The following is an 11,150-nucleotide window of genomic DNA, read 5'->3' as shown; positions in this document are numbered from 1 at the left end:
AACATGTTTGACATGCGATTTCATGGATCGAACCTAACCTGTGGGTTAGTGGATGCCCGTGTGAAGTTTTGAGGATACGGCGCATCGCTATTCGTCCAGGATGTCCCAAACGATCATGCCAAAGTGTAATTTCGTGCGCGGTCCCTGTGGTAGGGCCGGCCACATAGTGGCATTCGATGGGGTGTATGGTCGTAGTATACAGACCACTCGGGTTACGCTCCATCTTCTCTAGAATACGCTTCTGGCCATATTCGTAGGAAGTTACGCACATAAATTCAACTCCATTTTCTACGTGGGTTTCAGCGTGGTAATTGTTATCTCTAATGTCCTTGAAACTTAGTAACGTTCTTCCGGAACGTGGAGAATAGAGTGCCTCAGCAATGGTCAAGATTGTACCATTGGACAACATTATACGTGCCTTACCGTATCCTTCTATCAGGTTGGATAGGCCTGAGAGGGTTGTCAGAGGTGCATTCTTAGGTACGAAGTTAGTGAAATAGATGCGTTCACGCAAAATAGTATGCGTGGTTGCACTATCTGCCAGACAACTAACTTTCCCACTAGTCATACCTAGAATGAAAAATTAATTTGAATCGGTCACATGCATAAAAGTTTATAAAAAACAAGTATCAATTCAAAATAATTTCATTTATTCAAGGATTAAAAACTTAATATCCAAAATAAATCGCCAACTAATAATCCAAAACATAAAGGACAATTGTTCAAAATCAACCAAAAAAACAAGGTGGGGTTCAGCCACTTGGTGGAATTCGACCCCAATTGTCTTATTTTAACTAAAAAATAAGTCTATGTCTAAGATTCTAATCTTCTATAGGAGTGGTATCCTCCTGAAAGTCAGAAACCTCCATCTTTGTAGTCTCCGGTTCGTCCACTTGCATGAAGTTTGATTCAAACTTCGTACGACGAGAATGATATTCATCTACAACCTTCTTGGGAACACGGCAAATACGGGACCAATGGTCATTGGAACCACAACGATAGCACATATCGTCATTCATTGTGGCAGGTGCTTTGCCTTTATTCTTGAAGTTCGGGGCCTTGGGAGCGAGGTTTGGGCTCTTCTGGGCTTTGTTTCCTCCCTTGGATGGGCCTTGGCTCTGTTGACCTTGGTGGGATGGCTTCTGGCCGCCCTTACCACGCCTCTTTTGGCGTTTTGGGTGCTGATTAGTGCTATAATGTGCTTCAGGCACAGCAGTAGCCCCAGTAGGTCGAGCTTGATGATTCTTCATCAACAGCTGGTTCTGCTTTTTAGCAAGAAGTAAAACAGAGATCAAATCCGAGAACTTAGTGAACTTCTGAGCTCTATATTATTGCTGCAGGAAAATATTAGAAGAAGAGAAGGTCGAGTAGGTCTTCTCCAGGAGATCCTCTTCAGTCAAAGTTTCATTGCAAAACTTGAGAAGTGATCGGATTCGACAAACTTCAGAATTATATTCATTCACAGACTTAAAGTCTTGGAAGCGCAAGTGCTGCCAGTCGTGTCTTGCTTCAGGCAAGAATATGTCCTTTTGGTGATTGAAACGATCAGCCAAAGCCACCCATAATGCACGTGGATCCTCCTCAGCAAGGTACTCAGTTTGCAGAGCGTCATGAATATGTCTTCGGATGAAGATCATAGCAGTGGCTTTTTCAGCTTCGCCAACAGGTGCATCCGTTGCTTCTTCAATAGCAGGACGCAAGTTTTTTGTAGTGAGGTGGAGCTTCACATCTTGAACCCACTTGAGGTAGTTCCTTCCAGAGACCTCCAAAGCGGTGAAGTCGAGTTTGTTCAAATTTGACATGTTCCTATCACAAATAGATGGACAAGATGTGGTTAGTGTAATGGAGAAAAATCAATCCAATCACATAGGAGTAGAACATACAGGTTCTAATATACATGTATTGGTTTAATTTTGCATGAAAAACTTCGGGTTTTCATGGGTGATATGTTTAAGAGAAAACTTCAGGTTTGAAAACAAGGCATATTTATAAGAAACTTCGGGTTTCAAAGTAATTATGAACTTCAGGTTCATATATTCCTGCAGGCAAATACATATATATATGCAAACAAATATGCAAAGAATATATGCAAAAATATTGTATAATGATAATTGAATTAATTTATTTTTGGTCTTCGGGGCCAAATTAAAGTGTGGGTGAAAATATAAAAACCCATATTATTTAAAAGTATTAAATAATAAAATCTCGGGGCCTAAAACTATAGGCCAAGAACCCTCGGGTGTAGGCTGCAGGCCCACGGGGGAGAAGAGGGAATGGGCTGCTGTGTACAGCTCCAAAAAAAAATCTTTTGTTTCACAGATACGGGCTGCAATAAGCAGGCCCAGAAAAAAAAACTAAAAAAAATATTTTTTTTCGGTCTGGGCCGCTGTAGGCGTGCCCAGGAAATAAAAAAAAATTTCTTTTCTTTGCGAGCTGGGCCGCTGCAAGCGAGCCCAGAAAACAAAAAAAAAATTTGTTTTTTTTTTTTCGTCAGCCCAGGACAGTGGGCAGAGGAATTGGTTCGAGTGGCAGGCCTTAAATGATGGGCTGGATCCAAAGTGGCCCGTGCAAGGGCAGTGATCCAGTGCTGTGAACAGAACATCAAAGCCCAAATGGCTGATGTTAAGGCCGTGTGCAGCTAAGCCTTAATGGGCTAGGGTCAGAACTAGGAACACCCCAGCGTTTGCTGGGAACGGTTGCCGGAGCGCCGCCACTGCAGGTGGCCGTGTTCTGGGTGGCTATCGATCGTGGGAAACACGGGGGTCCAATTGGGGAACCAAATATGAACGGAGATTGGAGAAATATCGACGTTATATCAACCAAACCCTAGAAAATTTCAATCGGATTTATGAAAAATTCCGATGAGATCTCAGCAAATCTCAGACCATAAGACACCGTGGATGATCTGCAGGTCGTCTGAGTAGGCTAGGCACGGCGACAGGCCATGCAGCACGGTGATGGATGGGTGGCGACACCTGCTGGGTGTCGGGTTTGGGGTTTGGACGAGGAGCAGAAGCTCCAGCCGTGATCTTGGGCTCGGAGGATCGATGCAGGTTGCAGGCCTGGTGAGGAAACCGAGCTGGGCCATCGCAGGCTGCGGGCTTGGTGGCTTGCGGCTTGCATGGTGCAAGTGCACGGGTTCGAAGAACCGTAATTCCCAAATCGCAAAAAAAAATATTTTTTCAATTCAATTATATTATATGCATGTATAATTCTAATGAATCACATATTTACGTTGATGCATATGCAAATAATAGTTTCAATGCATGTACATATGTAAGATTCAATTCATGGCAAATATCAAATTCACATAATTGTAGCAATTTTGATTATGAAGCATACACAATTTATGTAGAATCTAAAATACGTAAAACGTAAAGTTGGGTCATGCATCATGGTGAATGTTCATGCTATTAGGGCTTGCAAAATATCGAGTTAAAAACCGTTGTTTGGAAAGAACCTGATTGCGTGATGATATGGATGAACTGGTTTGATGCACAAAAATTCTTCAACGTCAGATTCCTAAGCACAGCGGTAGGAGCGTGCTGATAAAGTGTTGTGGTCTATTTTATCTGACAGAGAGACTAGGGTCGGCGGCAAAGAAAGAGAGAAGAGAGATGTGTGTTTGTAGAATTGTAGGGGAATGTGTGTGTTGTTATCCCTCCTACATTGTGCCTTTATTTATAGTAGTAAAGGGAGAGAAGATATTCCTTCTCCTCCAAGTAATACAAGTTGTAATAGGAAAGGATAACTAGAATCAAATCTAATCTAGGATTTACACAATCATACTTATTCTAGGAATGTTTACAACAACAAAGAGTTTTTTTTTTTTTTTTTGGTAAAAGTTCAACAAAGTGTTTGTTTGTCATTAGTATGTTGAAAAAATCCACCATAAAATACGAAAAGGCAAATTAATACTTTTGGTACGTAGACGTAATACAATTTATAACAAAATGGACTAATGTCTTCAATGAAATAACACTTCCACAACACTTATGGCTCGTTTAAGATGTGCTTTTAAATATAAAATTGTTTTTAGAGAAAATATTTTTAGATTCTAAAAGTTCTTCCTACAAGAAGTACTTAAAGTGTTTTTTCATGATTAACTCATTTTTACTAAGAATTGGTATTAAAAACATTTTCTCCAATAGTGATTTCAGTCATTTAAAACTCTTGTGATCATTCAATTAGCAAAAGTGAGATGCTGATTTTAATTAAGTTTGAATATTATTGATTGTTGAATTCTGTATGAATATATTGTTTAAAAATTATTAATTTTTAAATAAGGAGAGTCTATTTATTAAATTTGCACAAGACCTCCAAAATGTCAAAACGCTATGTGGACAAGGTTGAAAAGTCTTTCTTGATTTAGGGAATTTTTATGTGCAAAAGTGAGAGTATCTAAACGAAAATGAAAGATTCCAGAATTGATGGAGTTAGAAGAAGGATGGGATACGGGTGCGGCTTCAACGTCTCTCCAATAGTGACGGCGGGGGGGGGGTCTAAGTCTATGGTGGGAAGATTGTTGGGAGGTAAATATCATTATTTCCACCAAAAATATTATCCACTTGGAGATGCAGCTCAAAAGGCGGGATGATTGGTTCCTAGTGTCTTGGATGTACAGGAATCCGTATCGTGCTGAGAAGGACACATTCTGGAATTGGGCAATAGAGACTTTTATTCCTTCTTTGCGCCCGTGGTTTTTCCGGAGGGGGGGACTTCAACGAGTTTCTGTGAGATCATGAAAAGGAAGGATGCACCACCAGATCTTGACGATCTCCACGTTTTTTGCATGCATTTATGACTCATATGGAGTTGATAGTTTTGGGTTTCAATGGGCCTCGTTTCACTTGGAGGGGAACTCGTAACAATAGTTTAGTTCAAGAGAGATTGGATCAGGGTTTGGTTAATGGGCCCTGGTAGGTCCAATGGCCTAATACGACGGTCACCCATGAAGTTGTAAAAGCTTCAGATCACTGCCCCTTGGTAATTAATACGAATTATTTGGTTGCGAAGGGTAATAGACCATTTTGATTTGACGGTTTTTGGGTTAAGGAACCGGGATGTAAGGAAGTGGTTGAAAATAGTTGGTGTAATCAGATTGGTGGGGATTGGCTATAAAGTGGCACCAGAAGAAGAGAAATTTGAAGAAGAATTTAAAGATGTGGAGCCATGAAACCTTTCAGGATAGAAAAGCCTCAGTTAATCATCTTACTGAGCTCCTGGGTTCATTGCATTTGAATTGGAGTACGAATGCCGAGAGGATCAAGGAAACTACGGCCATGATTTTTGAACTTGAGAAACAGGAAGAGGCGTTCTAGGAGCAACGGTCCCGGGTTCGTTGGTTACAGGTTGGGGATTCCAACACGACTTTCTTTCACCATTCTACTATCCAGAGAAAGTGAGTAAATAGAATATCGAGGATTAAGGACAGAAGTGGCAACTAGGTGGAAGACTCGACGGGTGTCAGGAGGTCTTTTAAGGACTACTTTAGAAATCTATTTCGGTCTTCGGGAAGCCGTGACTGGGAGAATCTCCTTGATTGCATTAGCCCGTCCATCACCTCTGAGATGAATAATGTTTTAATAAAGCCAATTGAGGATGACGAGATCCATGAAGCGGCGATCCAGATGGGTGGGTCTAAGGCTCCAGGACAGGACGGTTCCAAGGTATGTTTTTCAAATCGTTATGGGATGTTATCTGTGCTGAAGTCAAATGGTTGATTGCTTGGAGGGTGGTCGGATCCCCTGCTCACTTAATGCCACTCATATTGTTCTGATCCCAAAGTCCCTTAACCCTGAGTCTGTGAATCAGTTTTGGCCGATTAGTCTCTGCAACTATTCGTACAAGGTCCTCTAAAAAAATTTGTCTAATCGTCTACAACTTTTCCTTCCTAGGATGATATCCCAGAGTCATAATGCGCTTGTTGGAGGTCGTCAAATACAGGATAATATCGTCATTGCCCATGAGGTCTTTCATTTTCTTAAGCTTAGAAAGACGAAGAGGAAGCACGAGCTGGGCATTAAACTTGCTATGAACAAGGCCTATGATAGAGTTGAGTGGGATTTCCTGGAGGTTGCTATGTTGAAAATGGGTTTTAATCGTTCCTGGGTGGATCTAGTTATGAGATGCACTACGTCGGTTGAGCTCTCGGTTCTAATTAACGGATGCCCGAGGGACAATTTTAAGCCCATTCGTGGTCTTCGTTGAGGAGATCCACTCTCCCCTTATATTTTCCTAATAATCAGTGAAGTCTTGTCCAAGCTATTCCAACAGGCGACTGAGTTGGGATTTATAAAGGGAATCCGGATCAGTGTCAATGGCCCAACGCTATCCCATCTCCTATTAAAGGGCTCTTTCCTTTGTTGCGTTTTCTTGCTGACATATTTGGAAATCTAGGTGCAATACAGTCTTTGATCACTGTTTGTCGTCACTTACTATCACTATTGCTATTATCAGAAATGAATTTAAGTGTTTCTCAACAGTGACTTTGTGCACCACTTTGCCCTATCCCCCTCGTACTGATGTGCAAAATCGTCGCCCCCATTGGTCCCCTCCTCCTTGTGATGGGGTTAAGGTGAATGTTGATGCTAGTTGGAGGCAGGGTGAGGTTTGGGGCTTTGTGGGAGTAGTTATTCGTGATGCTCAGGCTTGGTATGTTGAGGTGTGCAAATTGGAAGTGGCAGCCCCTAGTGTGCTTATGGCTGAGGCTTTGGCGATAAGGGAAGGCTGTGCTATTGCTCGTCTGAGGAATTTCAATCAGATTTACGTAGAATCGGATTCCAAACTAGTCATATCTTCGTTGGTGGCTGGGATGGAGTTCATTCTTTAGGAAGTTCTCCCTATTCTAAGCCGTGCTCTGGAGTTGGGGAGATCCTTTCAAGGGTGCACCTGGTCTTGGGTTCCAAGATCAGCAAACACATTGGCAGATTTTGTGGCATCGCATTTGGCAGTTAGGATATGCAATTCCATGTAGGTCACTTGACCCCCATCCTCGCTAGTGGGGATTCTTAACAAGGATGGGTTACCCTCCACCCCTTAGGTGGTTGTTGGTGGCTGGGAAAACGTGGGTTCGATGTTCTGCCGAAGCCTGGTGATGTCTTGTATTTCTTTGTCCTTCTTGCTTTCTCATTGTTAATGTTTATTGGTCCTTCATGACTTTCCTGTACTCTTTGGCTTTTGCCCTGGTTAATGTTATTCTAGTTTCCTTAAAAAAAAAGAGAAAACATAACTCATAAAAGTGAAGAACTATAACGGGATTTATATCTTTCGTTTCCTATTTCACTTGCTTACCTAATGAGGGGATTGAAGGCGCGAGATATATATGCATAGGTATACACAAATCTTAGGCAATCTAAAAATAACCGAGCAAAAATGCTACTCTTGTCACATTTTTTTAGAAATATTAGAAATCGTCTCCTATTCTGATAGAATATTATAACTTTAGTTGACACACCCCGACCGGAGTCGAGGCATGTTGACCGTCACGTGAGGGTGACGTAGCCAAGTGCGCAATAGAAGTGATAATAATAAGAAAATGTGAATAAATAAAAACCAAAACTAACCTTATTTAACTAGAGGTAAAATATAAGTGTGTGGAAGTGATCACAACCAAATATACAAATACTCAGAGCATAGGTAACACAAGTGCAGTCGAGCTAACTCAATACTAATTATACAAATAGAGAGAAAGTTCCCTACACTATTTATGGAAATGTCAAAACCGCCGGATCGTCCTCATGAAAGACATAGAATTACAGCTGCTTAGGACTTGGATGGGCGCAAAACAAAAGGGTGAGTGGGCAAAAACAAAGCGTTTATAATCATTTTAATCTTTTGTGAACATAATAACCCCTCTCCGTAAAACCCGTGTAGTTTCTAGAAAATATTACTAAGTAGATATGAAAAACCAACGCACAAGGCCAGTGAAAACTTAACCATGTCATAACGTTTCAATACTAAGAGATGTAAGCTAGGTGTGAAATCAATATAAAATAGTATGCCAGTTGGAGTCACCTAACGTGACCTGTACGACTGAACCTATAGCTCATTAATCTAGGCTAGCACGCGAGTCAGAGTCACATAATGTGACATGTACAACAAGGCTGAGGTGTAAAGGTTGTGCGATAAATTGCGGGTCACCTATGAGTGGGAGTTACCTAATGTGACCTGTACGACAGGCTGGCACCAGACTTAGATCCAAGGTGAGTGTGCGGTGCGGGAGGTGAACAATCACATGAAGGACTATGCCCTGGCCCGGGGCTGGAGCACTAACACCGAGGTGCATCTATGATGAGCTCTAAATAAATGTATGCATACAATACAACCAATTCAATCACACAAAGCTCACCTGAAACTTACTTGAGCCTCCGTAGCATCACACAATACAATATTTAAAATATGACTTATTTATGACATGGCAAGCAAAGCATAAAACTATATAAAAACGTTTCTGGAAACTTTAAAGTGTGTGTATATATATAACAAATGCCCACTCACTGATAAGTAGTAGGATCGTAGCCTCCTAATCTCTCTTGTCCACGCTCGTCCTCGGGGTACATCTCACCTATATGCAAAATAATTGATTTTACGTTAATTATAAAGCACATATACAAAACATAGGAATAACTTCTCATATCTTGCTCAAATGTAAGGTTTGAATATATCAACATGATCTACTCGACGATACGAGCACACCCATATTTTTAGAAAACTTTTTGGACTTCGGACACACCGGTTATATGCAGGCACGTGCCATCCGTGTGACTGACGCAGTTAGGAATATTCCATAAATTTGGCGGAATATTCTGTTAAATATAACTAACGGTAACAAATGCCCACTCACTGATAAGTAGCAGGATCGTAGCCCCCTAATCTCGCTTGTCCACGCTCGTCCTCGGGGTACGTCTCACCTATATGCGAAATAATTAATTTTACGTTAATTATAAAGCACATATACAAAACCTAGGAATAACTTCTCATATCTTGGTCAAATGTAAGGTTTGAATATATCAACGTGATCTACTTGACGATACGAACACACCCATATTTTTAGAAAAAATTTTGGACGTCGGACGCGCCGGCTATGAGCAGGCACGTGCCATCCAAGTGACTGACGCAGTTAGGAATATTCCATCAATTTGGCAGAATATTCCGTTAAATATAACTGACGGTACCTGACGCCGTTAGAATATTCTGTTAACTTTAACGGAATATTCTCCTTCTTCTCTGGTCACTCCGTCGTCCGCCGGCACCGGCCGCTGTTTGGTTCACCGGTTTCTGGAAAATTTTCAAATGCTTATATCTACTTCATTTCTTAACCAAAATCCATGAAATTTATATGGATTTAAAGCTCTAGAGGAGTAGAACACGTTTGTACCTATTAGAAGTTCAAAATCCAACGAAAAATGGTCGGAAAATCCCTCGAAAGTTCTGGCCAAATCTGCAACTTTGTGAACTCGTTTATTCCGACGTCCACTCCGTCCCAAACCTAGTCTAAGGTCCTATGGAAGTTGTGTAGAGGCCTTCTTGAGCCTCAAAACCTTGCAAATCGTCCGCGATCATGTCTCCGAAGTTCCACCATGTCGGAGCTCGTGAGTTGACGGGTCAATGTTCACCAAAACAGAAAACTAAGGGTATGGTGGTGATCGTGAAGTTGAGGTGAGTATGATGGTGATTTCCAAAAGTTCGATCCGTGACATTTTTGGTGTGGTTGTGTGTGTGGGTGTCACAGTGCAAGAAGGAAGAAGAAAGAGGAAGAATTGAGAAGGAGAGAAAAAGAAGGAGAGTTTCTTATTGGAGAAGAAGAGAGAGAGAGAGAGCTATTTTTAATTGGCCCAAAGAAGAAAAAAACATATTATCTAATTGGGCTAAAGGAAATAGGAGCCCATATAATTGGTTCGTAGTTACCCGTTTACGCACTTTAATAATCGCAACTTTCTCGTTACGACTCAAATTCGGGTCCAACTCGCGTCAATGCACTCGTGACGTCGAGTAATTACGATAGTGAGAAAAATAATTTAAAACTACATATGCACGTCTACGTCACATAGCCAACGAGAGCATAATCGTCATTTTACCTACTCGGGGAGAAAATATAATTATAATTGGGACGGGTCGTCACATTAATAGTACTAATTTTTTTTTTTTTAAGTTTCAGCTTTTCCACAAATGTTGGTATTGTGCACTGCGCAGGCCACGACCAGTATAACTCAAACATCCCATAACCATCAAATTTGGTAGTGCATAATATTAGGGTGCTATATTTTTTACAAGGTGTGGATCCATGCAAACATCCCAGTCTTCAATTTGCCCCCTATTTTATTTTAGTTTGGAATATAAGGACTCAAACTATCAAATGAAATTTCCCATAACCATCAAACTTCTCAAAGATTCAACCAATTTGACGAGAATTCTTGTAACGAAATGGTAATTTTTCAGAGGGGGATCGAGCCCCATAAATGGTTCCAAGTTTTCTAGTGCTTGAAATATAAAACGTTTCTGTTTCCCAGGGAAAGAACAAAAAAAAGAACAAAAGAAAAGAAAAAAACACAAAGAGAAAAATAAGGGAAAGAACAAAAAAAAAAAGAAAAAAGAAAAAAGGTCCCACCGAGATTTGAACTCGGGTTACTGGATTCAGAGTCCAATGTCCTAACCACTAGACCATGGGACCAATTTGAGTACTATGTGCATCCGTTGTTATTTAATCACTACAATCACCACAGTTCAACACCTCTCGACCATAGAAAGTTGGGTTATGGTAACTCACTATTTTATTTTACTACTGCTACTAGAGTCGTGATTCGCAATCACTTAATCGTATGAAGAAGGAAACATAAATAAAAATGAGTAATACAATGATGCATCTGTACATCTATAAATAACAACAAGATCAGGGAAGACATAATTTAAGATATGACCAAGAGCATATGAATAAACACTTTACTTGAATTATAAGTTTCTTGCAACAGCGGGTCAAATTGAACAGATAAAAATGATAAGGATTGAGAAATTTTATTTGAATCCATATAACTTTTTGCTACATCCAACTTAAATTTTAAATGTGAAGTATCTTTTTTATCCTATTGCATATATAATTACCGTAAAGTACAAGATAAAATTAACAATAAGATTAAAATGTATCAATAAAC

The 11,150-nt window shown here is 40.4% G+C and overlaps 1 non-coding gene across 1 annotated transcript; it reads right to left on the bottom strand.

Annotated features, from left to right (window-relative positions):
* Positions 1–10,600: 10,600 nt before the first annotated feature.
* TRNAQ-CUG (transfer RNA glutamine (anticodon CUG)) lies at positions 10,601–10,672 on the bottom strand. Its single transcript has one exon. It is a non-coding gene; the product is annotated as a tRNA-Gln (tRNA).
* Positions 10,673–11,150: the final 478 nt, after the last annotated feature.

Source organism: Malus sylvestris, chromosome 11, assembly GCF_916048215.2.
Source record: "Malus sylvestris chromosome 11, drMalSylv7.2, whole genome shotgun sequence".
Taxonomy (NCBI): domain Eukaryota; kingdom Viridiplantae; phylum Streptophyta; class Magnoliopsida; order Rosales; family Rosaceae; genus Malus; species Malus sylvestris.
This window is presented reverse-complemented; position numbering and strand designations above follow the sequence as displayed.